Genomic DNA, 21,096 nt, shown 5'->3' on the forward strand with positions numbered 1-21,096 from the left:
TTGGATATTAGTCTGCTTTATGAGACTTCATTGAGTCTGTAGCTGTTAATATACCACCTCACAGGACAAATATCTGTGCAGATAAAGAATAATCATCTTAAATTTCTTTGCTGTATACCTCTAATTAATAGGTAAGGATTTTTCTGGAGTTTGATGGAGCATTTCCTACCTTCCAAACTTCTAAAATTTAATGTGTCATTTAAGCTTGCTTTCTCTTTTCCTCTCTCTTTTCTGGTACCCACTCTACTAACTCAGTCTGGAACATGTGCTAGAAAACAAGGGTATCCAGTACACTAACAAAATACTCTGAGAAAGACGAATTTCAAAGTAAGAATACAACATCCCTAGACTACCTGCTTTCAATGAAGCTAGTGATGTACTATACAATTACGCCTGTGGAAACCAGAAAACATTTCAATTCGATTCCCATTCCACTCCAGTCCACAAATACACAGCTTAGTGCAAGTCCTCAAGTGAATATAGCGTATTTCCTTTGCCTCTGACACATAGAAAAATGTAGTCCTATTCTAGGATTATTCTTGTACCTATTCTTAAATACTTAAAGGAATTATGTTCCTGACCATTTTACCCTTAACCATTCTCAATGGTAAGATACACTGCTACAATTTCTGTAGCTCACAATACTTAGAAATGCCTTTTGGGAATCTCTCTGCCTACAGCTCAGGATGATTGTTGGTGTCCAGGTGGAAACAAACACTTACAGTACTGACACGTGTTACTACAGGCTGCACTGGAGGTGTGCAGCATTGCTAGGGGCACACAGAGACGTAAAGCACAGTGGAGTCGCATGGCTTCCTTCTGGTCCCTTTCAATGCCAGTTGTTAAACAGTGTAACTGCACTGTCCTGAGATGAGTTACTCCTGATTTACATTAGAGGGAGTGGGAAGTGTTACTTCAAGGAGTAGCAGTTCTTTTTAGAAGATATCATGCCCAACATTTCCCATTAATGAAATCCAGACTTTAAACTGTGCCTGCAGCTGGTCATACCCTTCCTTTGTAAAATGGATGGAGCTCAGTTGTCCAAAGTGGTAGTAAACAGCATCTTAAAAGCAGCCAGCATCCCTGTGCACCCCGTGGTTCTGGGCCACTGTATCCTGAAAAGTATGTAAAGCACAGCAAAACTGGAAAAAGATTGCTTTTTGCTGGGGTTTCCATAGATCTGGGCTCTTATCTTAAAGTGTTTCCAATGTTTGCTGTTTCCCTGCAGGAACTCACTGATGAACATGTTTGTATGGTTTGCAAAGCACAGTGGGTGGGTGTGTACGTGTAACTGCTCTGGTTTCCGTGCGTGGCAGAGACATGGTGCAGGTGGCTAGACTGAGACTCACACAAGCAAAACAACTGCCCCCTCCTGAACGCTAGACACGTCCTTTCTTCACTTACTTGGGATGTACAAAGGTAGTTTTGAACAGTGCAGTGATGGAGGTGGATTATCTTGCTCCTTCCGTTCAGTTTTAACTTAGCAATTCAAGTTCTCTGAAGAGCTCTGTGCATAAACTGAGAATAGATCTTTTGGGGATATTACAAGTATCAGGTGAGTTAACCCTGATATATATATTGAAAGAAGTGATTTCTAATTTTCAGAGTGCTGAGTCTAATTCTCATTTATGTTGAGGCAGCAGTTCATTCAGTCTTGCCTAGATGGGAATAGAGCCCTTTGCCTTTCAGTCTTTATATTATACAACTCATTTTACTGAACCGTCAGGAAAGAGTTGGTTTTTTTTGTAAGAATTTAGCACTTGCCATCCTTCAATTAAGAACTGACAAATCTCTCACCTACATGTTTCTTAGTCATGCCACAAGTCTTATTTTGCTTTGTATTTCCAAGGAAATAAAGAGAGGGAAAATAAAATGAAAATTGTACATATGTTATACATCTATAAACATAGACACACACAAATATGTAAGCCCTTCAGCCCACCCAAAAGTAAGGAGACCCTTCCTGAAGAACTGAAGGAGTGGTGTTTGTTGTCTAGTAAGGCATGCCGTGGAAATGTTCTCCTAGGCATGACCCTGTTACACCAACTGTTATTATTCTTATGAATAATTATAGCCAAGACAGGGGAGAGCTGTGTGTAGGAGCGGTCATTTTCATGAATCAGACTTGAGGAATTAAGTGCTGCATTTCTGCAGCGGGCTTTTAGAATGTCTGTCCAAATGTCATTTCATAGCTGAAACGGAATATTTTAGGCTGGTTACGTGCATTGTCACCTGATCCTGTGGAAATTGCTGCTACGGTGAAAGGTTCAAAGGCGTGTCATGGGAGGGAGAGCAAGACTGCTGCATGGGCTACAGCCAAAGAGAGGATGTTACTACCTGTTTCCAAAGGCATACCACCTTCTCCTGCCACGTAAGCTTGCTTAAGTCTATGTTCAAAGTGAGCTATTTGTTACGTGAAATGATATTCTACATGGCTTTCAATCCTGTAACCAAGCATATAATGACAAATGATCTTCTCAACAGCTACTGCATTATTATGAATGTCTTTATCAGTGAACGAAGCAAATAATAGGTTTCAAGTTAGCATCAGAGACGCATGATTTTGATATACCAAACAGTTTTCTCATGGTCCAGCTGATTCAATGGATCACATTTTACCCATGGAAAGATTAATATAGATATGATGTGACATCTTCTTTCTGACTCTTTGACCATTACTAAAGCACAGTACTTTGTAGTGTTATCCTTCACCCATTTGTCAACCATGCCTAATTGATTAGGCTACTGTAACATTTTTATTCTGCACATGAAATTCCCTCCTCAGCAATCTCTCCCTCCCAAATTGTACATTCATCATTAATTACAAAATCAATGGGAGAGATGGTCTGGACATACACAATTGATAGCTTTCCTCTTCAGATTAGCATAACCTACCAATTCATTATGTGGAATGGATAATACAGTTGCTGCCACTGTGAAAAGGGGCAGGTCACTTGCTGTAAATTCCTTAACAAAATGTGGTGTCATGTGCCTTTTCATTCACCAAGTGTTTACTATGTGTTTGGAGGGATCCATCTTCCTTTCTGAAACCAGATTTGTCTCCTATCTGTTTGCAAAGAAATGATCATAAATTTAGAAAACTAAACACTTTAAATGTTGAAAGACTGAGAGGTTCCTGCTGAAAGCTGCAGTGATTAAACTGTGAGCTGCATAGTGCTGAGATTGCAACTATGCTTAAGATATTTAAAAAAAGGATCAAAAACTGTGGCCCCTTCAAAACCAATGATGTTGCTTGGATGAGAAAGGTCATTGAAATTTAGGCCAAATTGTGCACACGTTCCACTGTTTTAGCATATTAAAACAGTAAAATTTCCCAGGTATTTCTTACATTCTGTATTATAGGATTAGAGTCTTCCATTTCTCTTTTACAAAGAAACAAACTTCCAACAAAATTTTCCCAAAGAGCTTCTGTGATTTTTCAGTAGCTACCTTGTTACACCTTTACAAGTCAGATCAATCATGATGCAGAGGTAACATCTCCTATAAGAGTCAGGAACGCAGCTGGCATTAAATAAGTACTCCATCCATAGATGAATAGAAGAACAGACCTTTTTTTTTCCCCCAAGGACAAAATTCTGATATCATTGTCTATTTTGTATATTATTGTAGGAGCTTTAGTGAAATTAATGGGACACTTGGGGCACTAAGGAGCTGGACACCAGCAGGAAGTTTTAGAATCTTCCTGTCAGTGCCAAAACACTGAAATCTTTATGTTGAATAAAACATTCAGTTACAAGCTATACTATACATACATACAACAGAAATCCTTATCTTAAAATAAAAGATATGGAAGATGACTTGGCTATCTGAATAAAGGGGAGTGCCTACTTACAATTCCCATAAACATGAATAGAAATTATATTGGAGTTTTAGGGAGAGTAAAAAATCATTGCCAATTAATTCACTCCAAGAGAGTCAGTCACCTCAGTAGTATTTGGACCAGGCTTTAAGTGATTCTTACTGACTTTAATGGACTTTATTTCAGGGATTGTAAAAGCATACCTCAAAATGCTTAAATTAGGGTTACAAAACTGATGGTATGAATTGAACTAAAGCCACAGTAGCATTGTTAGAAATTCGTCATTTATAAGAAATGAATCAGGGAGAATACCTGAAGCAGGCCTAATACTAGTATTTACAACAAAAATCAAGCTAGGCTGTTAAAAAGAATAATGATAGTTAATGTCTTGCCTGACAGTAAATATTGCCAGTAGATATTCCTCCTCTTCAGAAAGCTTTCCAAAAGGATTCATTGGTAAAGATCCTGTTGCAAAATCAAAGTCCAGCCTACTGAATCCATGCTGTCTTTCAGCACAGAAAAGATGTACAAAGTGCATCTAAGTACTAAGTCCATATTGGTAGGGCTCTTTCCCTGTAAAATATATTTTTCTATTATTTGCTTCAGTATTATTTTTCATGTTGCAAATGATGGGGTTTTCCCTTGTTGGTAGACTATTCAATCATCTGGCAGGATTTCTTGGCTATTATTTTCCAGTACTCATAATTTCATCCTATCACTACTATCCTCGCCAGAACCCGTTTTCTCACCCTGAATAATTCTTCTCTAGTCTGATAGTATGTGCTTCAAACCTCAGTAGCCATCTATTATATCTTTCCTGTCTTGGCCAGACTGTATATACAACTCTCTCATTACCACGACACATGGAAAAAGGAAAGACAGATGAACCAGATCTGATTATTTCTGCATGAATAAGGTTTTCTTAGCTAAACAGAGGGTCTTTTCATGTGAAAAAACTTGCAGATTATTGGCCCATGTAACTAGGTTTATGAAGTTTTCTAAAAGCACATTATTGACTTGTTTGGCTGTGATTCAGTGTTGTTACATTTTATCATGTAAATATGTACTTAGGAGCTTTTATAAAATGCAGATTATTGACCCAGTCCTATAAATATTTACTCACAGTTTTAAAACTCAAATGATTTGACCTGATTGCATAACTATTCATTCCTTTTTTTTAAAAAAAAAAAAAAGAAAGAAAGAAAATGCCACTTAGTAGATATGTATTTGGAAGTTTTAAAACAAGCTTGTAATTATCCTGATAAGCTGTTAACAGTACTTTTGGAGTCATTTCAAACACTATACATTGTGCATTTCTACTACAGCCTAATGGCTTGCAAAATTTCATTTTTAAAATGCAAACCTTTTTTTGAATTATAGGAAGAAAAAAAAATAAATATTTTCCAGTCCTATAACTTGTTTGCCAAGTATCAGCCCAGAGCAAAACTTTTATGGTTGAGTTACAAACCTCTGAAAATAGGGGTTTATAATGGAAACAGTGACACCACTTTAACTCTAGTGGCACTAGCAGTGCAGTATAATATACACTGGAAATAGAAAACAAGATTAGAGCTGACATTTAGGACATGAGGCCTTCTTCAGGCTGTGGGAAAAATAAACTGTGTTCTGTTTTTTTCCACAGCCTGAAAAAAGCCTCTTGGTCTAAGTTTCACCTCTAATCTTATTTTCCATTCCTACCATATATTTAATTAACCCATTTTTAATTATTATTGACAGAAATTTGTTGTAATTTTAAGTACAAACTTAAATCCAACTTGTGGCTTCCCAAACGGTGTATGTCAAGCTGGTGGAGAAAGGGCCAAGGAGACCCAGTACTTGGTGATACTTCTGTATCAGAGAATCATAGTGTGGTAGCTGCTCGATCCGGCTGCTGCCAGCAGCGTTAGCTCAGGAATGAGGCAGGAGAGTGTCCCTGACCTGCACTGGGGTGGGAGCTGCAGCACTCTGCATATACGCAAGCTACTTTTTCTAAAGGCGTAGTAAAGGCTGCTAGTTAATACCCTTACCCTGGAGCCTCTGGAAGCAGTAAACAGGGTACTCCGTTACTCAGGTACCGCAACGGCCACTGCCGCTTCTGGAGCAGATCATGTCTTGCCCCACAACCCAGCCCCTAGGCAGGGAGCTGTGAGTCAGAAGTGCATTTGTAGTTTCTTCTCTTAGTCACCAGACTAATATCAGTAGTAGATCCATGTCCCCAGGAAAATCAGACAGACACAATACATCTGTTTATGTTACTGGAATGGTCAACATAGAAGTTTGTACTACATTTGAACTGTATTTTCAGTATTCATCTGATCAATTCTTACTGCTGTACTCACAGTAGCGGCTGGAAGCTACTGTTTGTGCTCTAAGAAATGTATCCTTCAATGTCAGGAATAGGGGCAAATTAATTGCTGAAGTAATTGCCTGTAGCTGTTGAAGATGCTTTTTTTCTGGTGTGGTAAAAGCTAATATACTTATTATTGCAGGGGTAAATTTGACCTATTCTGTTCCGTATGTCTAAGTAGGTGTATAATGCCGTATATTTTATTTGTATGCACAGTGTCTTCTTGGCAGGTAGTCTGCAGCCTGCAATTGCCAGCTACTAAATGTTCATTGGCCTATGGTTTGGATTGCTCTCCAAGCTGTGGTGAGTGCCCAGGAAAGAAAAAAAAAAAAAAAACCTCATCTGATGTAATGAATGGATTCAGCTCCTATAGCAAATATGTAGGAAAACGTGTTGATCTACATCCATCTTCTGGATTTTGATTTTCAGAAAAAGAGGTGAATGATAATTACTCTTTCTTCTACAAATGATACCTCTTAAAACCCAGGCTAGCTCTTACGGAAAATCTGGAATATGAATGAATTGGTAAATTTGAGCTTTCTTGTCAATTTTTCAACAAGATTTTCATTTCTTTGTTGGCATAGTACTTTATTTGACTTTCACATGTAGTTTAAGGATATAGGAAAAAAACATATACTTTCTTCAATTCTTAGGAAATGTGAACTTTCGGTAAAAATGTTCTTTCTAGTGGTTACATCTCCATTGAACAGTGCTTTTTGCATAAGCCAAATGTATGATGTAATCACTTGAAAAAAAGTAGCATGACTTTTTGAATTATGCTTACTTACTAAAGCTGCTGTAGCAGGCTGGTAACCACAGTACTTGTTCATAGGCAGCTGCTGGGAGACATGTCCTTTCAAGAACATTTTCTTGGTCATATAGGACTGTGAATTTGGGACATGAAGACAGGCTGGAGCAAAAGTCTATGTTGCAAAGGCAAAATCCTCCACTTCAGGGCTTAGTTGTGCTACACAGGGAGTGCTAAATCATTCCAAGGTAAAAGGAGTAATTCCCACGCAACCTGAAAGGATTACAGTGGCCTGTTTGGCAGATGGGAGAGGTACATTTACAAAGCAAAGCTCATAGCTGGCAGGCATGGGTCTACAGCTTTCAAGATCCCACCAGCCATCCAAGTCCTTCACCTTCTCAGGAACAGCAAAATCTTGTATACTCTTTCAAGGCGCAGGTAAAGCACCTTGAAAGTGCTGTGGCAGTAAGCCATAGTAAGCTAGTAACCTTTGCTTGTTTGCCCTTGAAACATTTTGTGTGATTATTTTGAGCATGTGATACTAGTGCTCCGCTACGCTGTAAGAGAGAGCAGGAGATGAACCACGTGCTGAGAATGTGCAAGGAAAGAGAGGATGTGGCAAAATTTGCCTAAGTTCAGTATTTGCTCTGAGTTTTCCAATGAATGTGAATCTGAGATTCATTGGTGAGAAACCAAGCAAAGCAAACCAACCTGCTGGCAAAGTTTGCTAAAGCACAGATATACCAAAGCTGGCAGCTTCCTGCAGTGCTATGTCCAGCTCATCCAATTCTAGCAAAGATCCATGGCTTCTTGCTGCGTTTCTCTCTTTGAAAGTCACTGTTGCTATTTCCTGATGATTTATTTCCTTCTTGAGTACCACAAGGATGTGACAGGGAAAGCTCAGTCTCAGCACGCAAGCACAGCAGTTGAGTTATCTCCGTCCAACGGCGGGCCCTGTGCTGCATCATGTTGTTCATAGGAGGCAATGGGAGGAGTGCTACAACACTGAGTTGTGAAGATTTACAGCAGCAGTTTGCTGTGATGGCCTTGTATTTATGCTAATCAGAATCTAGTTGAAATCCTTCAAATATCATGCTGATGTTATAGTACAACTAACCACAATCCAGAAAATACTCACCATATTTCTCCCCACATTCATCTTATAACTTGGCAGGCATATTAGATGGAGTTGTGGACGGAACAGACTTGCGCTGCGTGACAGAGAGTTCTTCGTTTAGAGTCACTTCTGCTGATTCCGCCTCCTTGGTGAACCTTTTCCTTTAAGTCACCTCTGGGAAGCAGCACTACCTGGAAGCAGCAGGCATCCTTCAGCAAGAGATCAAGATTCATGCCAGCATGACACTGCTGGTGAGCACTCACAGTCTATCTGCACAGATAACTGTCCTGTTGTTTCCTTGTGATCCCTTTGCATCAGTCTCTAAAACTGACTCTCAGCTAATGAATTTCTGTGTGCCTTAGCTCAAGCTGAAGCCACTGAGCTGTTGGAGCAGGGTCCTCACTACTTTGCCTCTTTTTCACTTTCTGTACCCTAGACATTCTCCACTTCACTCTGGAACAGATACTTGACCATCAGTTTTGCAGGTCCCAGCGAGTGCCCTAGCCACTCCCAAGTCTCTTGTCATTGTTTCTTCATCTGGTTCAATGACTCCTTAACTATTCAGACCAGGCTGAAATGCTCTAACAGGAAGAGAGCCTGTCTGTCAGTCCAGGACAGCCAACACTGAAGTGCTTAGGGCACTCAGCTGGGAAAGAAGTTCTTGCTCTGACTGAGACAGGAGAGTCTGGTGATTATTCTGAAACCCTCTCCCCACCTCCTTAGACATGTAATGCCATGAGAAAGTTCACAACTGAGAAGCTCCTTGGGAAAGAAATACTGAGGTGCCTAAGCCCTGCTCCAATCATTGCCATCCATTTCTTAGCTATTCCCTTTGGTATCTTTTATCAGAAATCTAATTCTCTGCACAAGTTCTTTGGGAAATTTGTCTTTAGCAAAGATCTCTAGCAAGCCAGAGACTATGATGCTGACCCCAAGTGTGTTTTGGTGAAGATCGTTGGCAAGCTTTCTTATCTTCTCTCTCTGCTGCTCAGTGCAAAAGGAAGGGTTTTCTATTTGATGAAAACAACTCTCTAATTTGCAAGCTGAAAAATGAAAAAAAATAAAAGCAAAACAAAGTTGACAAATTGTGTCTGACAAAAATCCTGAACCAACTACATCATGATTTTTGCAATACTTTGGTCAGAAATAGGTCACAACATTGCACCATAAATTCTTACAGTGAGATTGATTTACTACTATTACGTGAATAGAATATTCCCTAAAAGAGACACCAAAGTATGACTGTTTTGAGGCTACCAGGCAATGCCAAATTCTTCAGTCTAGTCTTAGACAAAATGCCCTTTGAACATTTGTTAGGGAAAATCTGTAAAATTGATTAATTCATCACATACAATAATCACAGTGATATTATAGTGCAGCGCTTGGCATAGCTTTTGAATATTTGCAGACAGCTCAACATTTTGTGTCTTAATAAAGATGTGTTTTTGCTGTAGCAAGTAGCAGCTTAGTGGGGTCTGCTGTAATAACTGCTACATAGTAAGGGTGCTTCTCACCATGTTTTTTTTTAATGTAGAAGGTAAACATGTAGAACTATCACCTTGGTTAGGGTCAGTCTCAGGGTGTTGTCTGAATAGCTTAGAGCTCAGCTGTGACAAGCAGACAAGCAGTGTGACAGTCTCCATGCTAATATGTCTGCAGGAATTTGCAGAAGGGATACACAGGGCACTGAGGAGAGTCGTAGGGTAAATCGAAGTGCGAAAGCAACTGCAGTCCAATGTCGCACCCAAGCAGTCAGTGACTCGGCATGCTGTTTGGACACAGGTTGGGTTACCTGTCAGCGTGGCATTTTCTTTCTGTTCCTAGAGAATAATGTTATCTGAGGATAAAACCAAAGGAGCACAGATGGCTGTTATACAGACTTCATCCTCTAAACCCGTCACAGCAAATTATTCCATTGACATAAGTGGGACTGCGCCTATGAATAAGTTCTCAGTTATATTCTCTAATTCTTTTATTATTGAAGTGATCAATTAAATAATTCCTTTTGTGTATCTATGTATCTTAACAAAAACAAACAAACAAAAAAACCCACATTATTTTGGGGACAAATGCTGGCATATTCCTGAGCAGTCATTGATATGAAATTCATTGTTGAAGACTGTAGGTTATAAGTCTCTCTTGGAAACATTACCTGTGTACTTTGTAAACCAAGAAATACAGGTTCTGATTTGACTTTGCTATTTTCTTTGCTTGGGAACCACCAGCCACCAACCCAGAGTCCTATGCCTATACAAAGTCTAATGCTTCCCTTTGGATTTCACATAGGCGTTGAAGACTTGTGGTTGTGGAGCAAGTACAGAATTTAAACTGTAAGCAAGAGTAATGAAAGGAAAAGCAATGAAAACTCATACTCAAGCCTCATTTGTTTTCACCTTTTCCAAATTAGTATATCTATTACAGTGAAAAATCTCTTAATGTTTCTTGAAATATTGATCATTTGAATGTAAGAAAGACATTTTTTATGGGTTCTGTTTCTGTTGTCAGGCAAGTCTCTATGCTCTGTGAAACTTGTGAGCGCAGCACCACACAGTTAATGCAATTTCCCTTCTCCAGTGCACTGTCTTATGAAAAAGTGCTGTTGTCTTCAGGAGCATAGTTATCAAGATGAGAGTGAGTTCTCTTCAAATGGAAATCTCATAGCCAAGGAGCTGACTTGATCTCTTAACTACACAATGTATGTTACTGCTTCACAGCCTAACTTTGACTTCATGAGATGTTGTTAGGAAATACCTCCCTTCTCCTCGTTTTTTTTTCTGTTTCATTGTTAATTTAGAATTGAAGCCAAACTCTTGGATGTCCATTTTACCTGAGCAAAGATTAAGAGAAAATACTGGAATCCCCCCTCTCCTAAAGTTTTGACAAAAAACTACAACTCTCTCAATTCTTTGCATACAAGACATGCAGCTCAGCTCTGCGTCTGCACTTTCCTCGGTGTTTGTAGTATTCTGGACTGTTATTTAGACCTTCTCACTTACAGTTTACTAAACCATTTTTATTTTACGGATTCCTTTTCCCCAGGATAAGCTGCAGTGTTAGAGCTGCAGCTCTCCCCCACGTGGATGTTTGTGGCCCAGAGACACGGGCCCATCTTCAAGGCCTAACTCCTGCTGATCCTAATGGGCCCGACAGTGGCAGACTGCTTGCACAGAAATGCTCCTTCACATTCGAACACTGGATTCCCTCTAATGAAAAACCACATCATGAAATCTCTGAAAGGCCAAAAAAAAAAAAATCATAGCATCACTGATTTTCGTTATAACTGTCACACCATGGATTCAGCTCCTTCAACCATTTGTTATAAGTAAGTAACATTTAGTTTGAATTACAGTATTTTTAATTGAGTAACTATGAGTATTTTGTCATTATGTTCCCAGAGATTGATTGTAAAGATTCTCCCTGAGATGTTTGTGGCCCATGTGTTCTTTTTCTTTTTTTTTTTTAAAAAAAAAAAACAGTACCAACATGAGGACCTGCAAATATTTTGCTCTTCTTGGTGCTATTTACTTCAACATCCTATTCCAGCAGGAACATATTTCTTCATTAAAGGTTGAAAAGAATATTGGTATTAATCCTAGATTCTCAAATACAGAAGCCATGAGGAAAAAGAGATTGAATCATTTTCACAAATAGTAGACCAACCCAGAGCTCCTCTTAAAGAACAATGCAAGCAGACCTTATACATCCATCTGTGAAGAAAACAGGCTATCCATTTGTTTTTATCTTTTTTTCACAAAAAACATCTTTGCCTCTGATATAATGGAGCATTCATCACTGCCCTTTATCTAAAGAAGCCAATCCATAGAAATTGTTTGGAGTCAATTTTCTTGAATTCCCTCTGAATCTCAGTATGTGTCCAGGACAAAGCTCCATCAGGCTACACTCAGTCACTCATCTGCTGATGGAGAGATATGTGTGTATTATACAAGGTTAAACAATGCATAAGCTTAACACCATAAATTTTAATGCAGTAGTGACAATGAAACACAGTGGAAGCTCATTCTGACACTTGTTTCCGAAGCTGTTGTTTAATTCAGTCATAAGTGAGCTTGGTACACGTATTAATTCAGGGTTATTTTTATTTCTCATCTGCTGGCTAAAGCCCACAGATGATAGGGTTAAGGTCCTGTTACATTGCTACAAACAAATGAACAGTCTTTACTGCCAGAAGTCTACAGTCTAACCCAGAGTCAGGGAATAATTTTTGACTAGTTCATCTGGTATGTGGAAACTACGGATGCTACACAACCATCTCTGTCTACAACCATTTCCCAAAGGAAATGAGAAGTTCAGTTGCACCTAGTTTTTAATAAATCATTGTCAGACTGTTACTTGCCTACCTTACAGAAACGGCATGACAGGGGTGCAGCACAGGTAGCCTGGCTCAGCGGTTAGGAGCACAATCCCAATGCGAGGGCAAAGCGAGAATCAGAAGCTGAGATTGGAAAGCTGGGAAGAGGGCTGAGATCAGAAGTGGGAAAAAGGAAAGCAGAGGGTGACCAGTCAGAAAGCAGCTGCCAGAGCTTCCCTAAGTAAACTTGCTGTACTCAGACTCAGCTGCAAGCTTACCTGTACCCACAGGCCATCTGAAACAGATCTCTGTCCATCTAGAGCTCAGGAGGAACTAGGGGGAGTTTGGCCTGACACTCAGCAGGTCTGGCACATAGACCTGGGAGACTCCAGAGGCAAGATGCTTACTTCCCTTCTCCTTGCTATGCCTCATGTAATGGCATGGCAACAGAGACGGTGTGACACGCAGATCCCAGTTCTGTCTGTCTTACGGTAAGCAACAACTTCTTTGATGTTAGTGCTGGCCTGATTCTTTTCCTTTTGTTCAAGTTCTTCCTCCTGTGAGGATGTCGTTACCTGTATATCGCTACACATAGAGAGAACTCATGTTTTCCATTCTCTTTACCATGTCTCCACAAGAACTGTTCCCCTTTCTGACTTCTGCAGTCATTTCTGAACACCACCACATCAGTGGACAATCCCCCTTACCTATTTATTCTACCAACAAACTACGCTACCCTCCAGTTCCTGTAATTTCTCTGTATCTCTCTCCCCTCCTTCCTTTCTCCTCTTTGTCCCCCCTGTTCTGGTGACGCCATGATCCCACCTGTCCCAGGGGCTCTTCTCCTCCTCTTTCACTATTCTGTGCACACCCTTGTCCTGGGCAGAGTGGGAATGCAGCGAAAACAAGGCTGCTAAATGAACTCTCTCCATATTTACATTTGTTCCCAGCTCATTCTAGTAACAGGCATATGGCATTAATCGAAACTGTCCAACACAGTGGGAGGGAAGTAGCACCCAGAGGATTATTACAACATTTTACCTGGCAGATGCCACCATATTTATTGGTATGAAATCTCCCACCCTTCATATCAGCCACCAAAACCTCCCTCTGTGATGTTCTCTTGAATTAGGCATAGCTCTATTAAAATATTTTGTTAAACTTCATTACGTTTTACTGTGGCTAGAGTCTGCATTCTTTATTCAGGAAAAGCTATAACTAAGATAAATGGAATTTTAAAGTAACGAATGACTTGTTTATTGTATTTGGCTAATTGAACGCATACTACATTTTTATGTTTAACTTCTGCAGGTTTTCTACATATATAAGGATGTCTGTATATTTGGTTTTGATCTCCAGAAAATCTCTATTTTATATAAAATATTCCTAAAGAGAATACTTAAAATAATTAATACTGACACATCAAAATACTAAAGGGCACAGCCAAAGTAAATAAAAGTATTACTTGAATTAACTTCCAGATAATCCTGAAATCTGTGAGAATGTCAAGCCCAAATCTGGAAAGCATTTATAAGAAATGACAGAAGATATTTGAAGAAAAATTACCTAAGTTTCCTTATTTGTCTTTTAAAAATAATCTTTTGAATTGGATTTCCTACAGTTTTAATCAAATAACCAGAGCCAATATAAATATGAAGGAAAAAGAGTCAAAGACGATTTAAAAACCATCCCATGGAAGGGTAAAAAGCTTTCTGTTTGGTTTTATTTTCACAGAGAAAACTACATTCAATTCACTCAAGCACTGCATTTTCAAAAATGTTGTGGTTCTGGCTTAATTCCACAAAAGAAAGAAACTTCAAAGTTAAGGATCAAACCTCCAATATTTGGTCACAATATGACACAGTTGGGTAAAATTAAGGATGGTAACCCGTTGTGATAGACAGTGGGAAGGGGGGTGATCCCTGACCCTGGATTTCCTTTCTTTTCCTGATTGAATCATAATAAACTCAGAACATAGATGAATGTCTTTTGCTATTACTATAGTATGTCTTTCACTTTTTATTTTGGAAACAAATGAATAAAACCCTTTTAGAGCCTCTGTGCATGTGTATTGGCAATAAAAATATTTGCTGATCACTTTATCCTTCTGAGACAACTACCGAACTGGATTGGTCTTTTCTTGTGACTTGCTCTGTGCTGTTTGTGCCCCAGGGCCTTCAACGCACCCTTTTCCCCACCACCGCTCGCTGACACGGGAACACGGTCACAGTACCCAGCGATCTGCAATACTCCTGGATGCTCTTGTACCTGAATGGTCTCAGTATATGAGAAAAGCAAAGCCTGCACAAGTAAGCATCTTTAATAAATCCATTTATATAGCTGGGGAAAGTGGGCAAGCTTTTGGGCTCAGAGCCAGTGATACTTCGTGTGATTTTCTATAGCAAGGCAAGTCAATGGATATGCAGAAAAGACAGTTTGGGGAAGAAGAAAAATCACACGTTGCTACATCTTATAGGTTAAAAATTTTCCATCACCATCTGTTCTTTAAAGGAAAAATTGGATTTCGTGAGAATATTTTTTCCACAAAAAAGTATCCGCTTTCTGTAGAAAATTAGGGCTATTCATCAGAAAGCCAAACACCTGCAAGCCAAATATTTCTGGATGAAAATATTGATTTGGAGTGCTGCTGCTGCACCTCTCTGTAGGATGCCAGTTTGGGCCTTCATTTCCAGCCTCCTCGCGAGGGGCTGGGCTCCCGCAGGCTGCATCTCTCCTGCCCTTCAGAGCCCAGCTCAAGTTGGGACGCGAGTTTATGCGGCCAAATGGCAGGAGCACGCGACAGCAGTGCAGTGCTGTGTATAAAGCCAAATTTGAACAGGAGCCGATTTCTCTCTCCTCATGCCTGTTGCCTGCCAGACCAAGGCCCAGGCAAAAGCGAAGGCGGGTGGTGAGGCTGGCCGGGCAGCGCGGGCCTAAGGGCCGGCCCCGGCACGGGGCTGATGCGATGCCGAGTCCGACACAGCACCAAAGAGAATGACGGTGTCTCGAAAAATCTGCCATTTGCATCACTGCAGAAGGATTTCCGACTAGGGGTTTTCAGATGGAAGCCTTGCTATTTCACTATTACTAGGGAAAAAAAAATCCTTTCAGCTTTTCTGATTTAAAAAAAAAAAAACCAAAAAACAATAAACTGATAGTGTGTGGAAGGAAATGGGCCTGACTCTGTTCCATTAAAGTCAAAGAGGTATACTTAGGAGTGAGGTTACGCAGAACTAGAGTTTGGTAATATATGAATTTTTGGTCAGTGGTTTTAGCTATCTATCCATCCATATATATATATATCAGAATGATATTGCAATTTTGGTCAAATCCAGACTGAGGTGTTTGTTTTCTTTTTTTTAATTTTTAGCAAAACAAAAAATAGTATGGAAAAGTTTAATTTTTGTTCAAGCCAAAATATTTACTTCAGCTTCAAAGGAATGATTTCATTGCTGGTCTTGTGCTGTTTCATACCTTTTAAAGCTTTCTTCTTTCTAAATTCAGGCCAATTTTAAAATGAACAGTTAAAAAGCTTTGTTTTGAAGTGGAAGTGTTTTGGCAGGATGTTCCAGGATGAAACACTCCATTTTGAAACTACTAAAATGAAGTGTTTTGACATTTTAATTTTTTCCTCCGCATTGTTTCATCTGTGACTATTTATTTGCTCAATTCCATTCAAATTCAGGAAGAGTCTCAATCCCTCTAAAATTCATTTGTATGGCATATTTATTATTTGTCAGAAAGTAGTGATTCAGTTAGCTCTGCATCAACTCAACCTTAAATATTGGGAGAAAACGCTTACAAGGGAACTGATCATATACAGCTACATTTCTTGCTCACCTTTTAATTCCTACCATAACGGAGAGCATCCAGGGGCAGCGAACTGTTGCAGGAGGCAGCCTTCACTGCTCCGGGAGAAGGGCGAGCAGGAAGACCCTGGCACCTTCAGCCACCTCGCCCTCAAACAGGCCAGTCTTGCTCCTCCTCATGCATCAGTGTGAGTCTTATACCTCACGTCAGCTTTTCTGTAGCCCTTTGCTAGGCTCTGCCAATGGTCACACTCTGACCCTCCCACTGCTGGCCAAATCACTGCTCTTGCCCTTGACGTTTCTTCAGACCTCTTTGAGGAAAAAACTCCAGACAGACCTGTCCCTCCAGCTGGTGTGAAAATCCTCCTTCCCAGTTGCATCCGCGCTGTCTTCTCCTCTACCTCGGCTGTGGAGGTGTTGCTGAAGGGGCTAACGCCCTTTTATAAGAAGCCGCACTAGAAAGGTGTTTTATCAGGATGTGTAAAATGGGAATGTATCAGAAAGGTGCAAAGTGAAGGCAAGTCTAAATCCCTTAAAGGACTAACTGTTGAGAGAGGCTGGCTACAGAGTGCTTCAGATGTGCGAGACCTAGATTCGCCTAGTGAAATTCCCACATCCATGTGTACCATTGCTGTTTCCAGCTGTAATCGTTAAGCTGAGACAATAGAGGCATTATTTTCCTCAGTTGCACATTTGACTTCAAAAAAAATTTTTTTTCATTACTTTTATCTGTGAACATCCAAAGAGTCTAGGTGGCCTTGCAGAAATAGTTGTAAATTATGATTTTGTAGTCTGAGAACTTTATCCAGCAAAAAGGTAGCTTTGAGTTTTCGGTCTTGGGAATTTTCCTAGTGCTGCTTACATAAACTAACCATGAAAAGGACCTCAGGGGCAGCAAAAAGGTGCCAAGCTATATCAGTGAGACCTAAACAATAATAAAGTTTCCTGGACAGGGTAAGGTCTCTGGATACCTCATCCTCATCTCTGAAAAGATACAGTGTTCTTTTAGGAGGTATGAAATGTGAATTTAAGTCTCTTTTGGCAGGCCTGAAACTTGAAGAGTATTCTGTCTATAGAGCTATTAGATAAAGCTTTAAAGGAAGACTCTTTGCTGTTAAATATTAGCATATGTGGTCATTCCACTTCTTGTGATTTATTGCCTTCCTTCTTCCTTTTCTTTTTTTCCATTAATGAAGGTTGGGTTTAGCATACTCAACTGGTTTAAATATTTTTAAAAGCCATTCACCTGCATTAGAATTAAACAGCTGGCATACCAACATTTTTGTCTTTTCAAACTGTTCAGCTTCACCAGGGCTATTCACAGCTTGCACTTTACTAAGGTCATGGGTATCGCTATTACACATTTCCTGTATTACATGAGGATCAGGTTCCAGTAGTTAACAAGTCAAAAAATACTCCCGGGGGTGGGAGAGGAACTAGGTAGATGAGTGGTTTCCACATGTCTATTTTATTTCTGGAATTACTGCCTTCATCCATGTGAGAAATAATTGTGATCAAAAATAGTTTTGAACTGCAGTGCCTCAAATCACATAGAAATGCTTTAACAATCTGCACTCTGAATTTTCCAATCCACCTAGGCCAAAATATGATGGGACCTCAACTGCTGGCCACTGTTCAATGTCTGGGCACTGAATAGTCTCTTGGCCAAAAGTTGCACTGCTGTAATTGGGAATAGCTCCAATAAAATCATTCTCCACATTTATTCTCTTGCAATTCAAAGCCTGATTTGGCCCACTATGTGAATTAATTCCAACTGAAAGTCAGGGAGCAGATTCTGCTCTGAGTTACACTAGAGTAAATGGGAATTAACTCTATTGCAGCTAATTGGGCTCCATACTCATGTGTCTCACCCTGATATAACTGTTCTGACCTCAGTGGAATTGATCCTAATTTATGCCACTGTAACTGAGATTGCAGTGTGCATTGTTTAAATTCTGTTCGGTGCGTCTCCTTCCCAGATGGAAACTATTTGCAAACTATAACAGCCTCTTTCCTCATATTGAGGCTTGCCATATCTGAAATTTTTGATAGGGTGGGGGTGCAGGGAGGAGGATATAAAGCCAACTTTGTGCTTAGTGCTACCTTATATCCTCTGAATCCCGCTCTGTCCTGCTGACTTCTAATTACAAGTGCCTAATTACGAGACTAGAGAACTCTAATCCTCTTGTCTTAATACAGAGAATGTACCTGCTCTGTGGTCATCTCTCAGGGAGGCAGGGAGAAGCTTTCGAAACTTCAAAATGATCACGTGAAGATTCTGCTCAGGCTTTTCTTCATATATGGGCTTTCCTACTAATTGATTTTTCTTGTCTCTGCAACTTCTGTTTTTCCCAGCTTTACATATTAGGTTTCTGAAGCGTGTGATGAATGGGATGCTGTGCAGCTGAAAGAGCACAAGTCTCAAATGGCTCACGCGGGGTTCTCATAGTGAACTGGCTGTGAGTTGCAGCTCTCTGACAAGGGGAATGGTTGCTTTTCCCTCGGAGGAACACTGTAAGTCCTAAATGCAACATAATGAAGGCTTCACCCTGCAAGATATAATATACATCTCTCTCTCTATATATATTTATATGTATTTTATTTATTTATTTATTTATTTATTTTTGAGTAAAGAGCAGCTCTGTCCTCCTTTGCTCACCCTGGAAATACTCAGTTTGCCAGCCTGACTTTTTCCCCTGTTAGCAATGAAATTTGGCCATGAGTCCCAGCACGCCATAAGAAATCGAGCTGTGACCGCATTAAGCATCAATGGCAGGGCAAGGTTATAGCATGTAACACTATGCTGTGGTGACCTGTTACAGAATTAGAGGCTCTGAGGTGTGAGGCTGGGTCAGATAACTTTACTGCAAGTAAAGTACAAAGCTAAGCTCAAAGCTGTCTTTGCTGTTTACTCCTTCAGGAGGTGTTTAGAGAGGATTTCTTATTTTGAAAACATAATTTGTAAACTTCAGCTGCAGGGCTTTTAGTCAGAATCCAACTAGAATGTTTCTTAGTTTTACCTACAAGTACACCCATGGCATATTCCAACATATCCTACAAACAATGATTTGAAAAGCTTTTCCAAAGCCTCTTGTACAAAGTGACTACTGTAAACAGGCTGTCAAAGGTAGAGGTGTTCAGCTGCAGTGAAGTGTAACACTATCACCCAGCCAGTAGTGGCAGTAGGTTGGTGGATCTTTCTTGTGATCAGCTGTAGAGTTGTTCTAGGAAGTTAGGCACTCTTAAAGAGAAGAAAATTTGAGATGCAGGTAAGCTCTTTTCTCCAGCTGTGAGCTTTCTTCCCCAAATCTGTACTTTCTGTCTTGAATTAGTGACTTAGATGTGGATGGAAAAAAAAAGAAATTTTTGATTTTGAGGCTTTCTTATTTATTTGTCTGTTCTTTGCTTTTGTTTTTATCATTTTTAATCTTGCTCTTTCGACCTACTGGCCCAAGAAGTAGAGCTAATTTAATGTAGCTCTGAAGGGAATTTGGCTCAGTGCTGTAAGGCAGGGTGGGGAAGAGGTTGATCTTAAAATAGATACAAGACACACTACATCGGTCATTCTCCAGGATCACATTAAAGCATGATGCGAACTTTGCTTTGTGTAGTGGCATATTTGAAGGGCACACTGCCCCTTTCCCCAGAAACCGGAAAAGAAAAGGAAACTTCCGAGACAACTGGAAGCTGGGGCTACAAAAGCACTGCAGTTTTTCCATCCTTTTACAATAGCAAATAGGTGCTAGTCAAGTTCATTCACCTAAACCAGCTTTTTTGTCTCAGTCTAAAATCACAAATCTTTGTGTGGTATCACTTGTGATTCATCTCACTATAAGGAGAGGACAATCCAGGTTTCTCACACCATAGTCAGTTGGGAAATATTTCAAATTTTGCTGAAGTCATCATTGAAGCCAATAGGAAGGTACCTGTTGATATTTGTAAGTTTTGGCTTAGCCATTGATGGGTAAGGTCTAAATATAATTAGGATTTAGGTATTTAAAAGGTTAGTACTACAACCTTGAGTTGGTAATATAATCCAGAGCCCTACACTGGACCTGTATAAACCATACACTGGGCACAGGGAGGAGTAGATGCCTTAGTATCAGATCAGTGACAGCAGCACGTGGAACAGGGACATGCCCCACTCCAGCATGTTCACTGGGGAGCTGTGCATGGTCCCAGCAGGATAAAGAGCTGCACCAACCTTCCTGGGTTGCAGTACTGACTGCCATTTCTTGCAAGCAGGATTGTGGAGCACTTTCTGCAGCCTAGAAAGATAAAGCTGCTGAGGACATTGAGAGGCCATTTAGGACTGCCCCAACACAGGCTCAGACACATCCATATCATTTCTAATTAAGGTTAGGCCAGCCTGTTCTTAAAGACCTCCATGATGGAGCACCTCCAAAGCTTCCTGAAGAGCAAACTGTGTCTGTGCTGGTTTGTAGCATTAGGAAGCTTTTCTTAATGTCCGGTCTGAGTCTTTCTTGTTGTAAATTATGATTCTGTTAGTTCTCACTGTATGCGCTAAGCACATGGAGATGGGACTTATTTACTCATCTTTATGCAAGGCTTTTCTGTGGGTGCAGACTGTTATCCCGTTTCTCCCCAGTCATCTCCTGAATAATTATCTCCAATTATTCAGTCTTACCTTGTAGGTGTTATTTTCTAGATTTGTTGTTCTTCTCAGTGCTCTTATCTAACAGCATTCTCTCCTATTAGTTAACACCTTGCTGGAAGGTGTGTGCTCAGCACTGCACCTCATACTTAAGCTGAAGCCTTTCGAGTGCCTAGTACCTTGTCATAAGGCTGATCTATGGTTCTTTCAGTCTCTCTAGTAGGACCTCTTTCACTGCAGATGCCTATGTCTGCTTTCAACATTTAATTAAAAGCAAAAGGGGATGAACTGATGCTAACAGAAGCCAGATATTCAGCTGGCATAAATTGGA

At 40.0% G+C, this 21,096-nt stretch overlaps 1 long non-coding RNA gene across 5 annotated transcripts in view; it reads left to right on the top strand.

Moving 5' to 3' along the window:
• The window catches only part of LOC112988825 (uncharacterized), a 120,168-nt gene that overhangs the window by 81,605 nt on the left and 17,467 nt on the right, over positions 1–21,096 (top strand). For 3 of the 5 annotated variants that reach the window (XR_010390509.1, XR_010390511.1, XR_003260633.2), the window contains 4 exons: positions 8,090–8,283; positions 11,072–11,354; positions 14,514–14,650; positions 18,506–18,664. This is a non-coding gene — a long non-coding RNA (uncharacterized LOC112988825). Of the gene's footprint in view, positions 1–8,089; positions 8,284–11,071; positions 11,355–12,661; positions 12,833–14,513; positions 14,651–18,505; positions 18,665–21,096 lie in introns of all 5 variants that reach the window. The other 2 variants (XR_010390510.1, XR_010390512.1) reach the window with 2 other exon arrangements.

The sequence above is a fragment of the Dromaius novaehollandiae genome, chromosome 9 (assembly GCF_036370855.1).
Source record: "Dromaius novaehollandiae isolate bDroNov1 chromosome 9, bDroNov1.hap1, whole genome shotgun sequence".
Taxonomy (NCBI): domain Eukaryota; kingdom Metazoa; phylum Chordata; class Aves; order Casuariiformes; family Dromaiidae; genus Dromaius; species Dromaius novaehollandiae.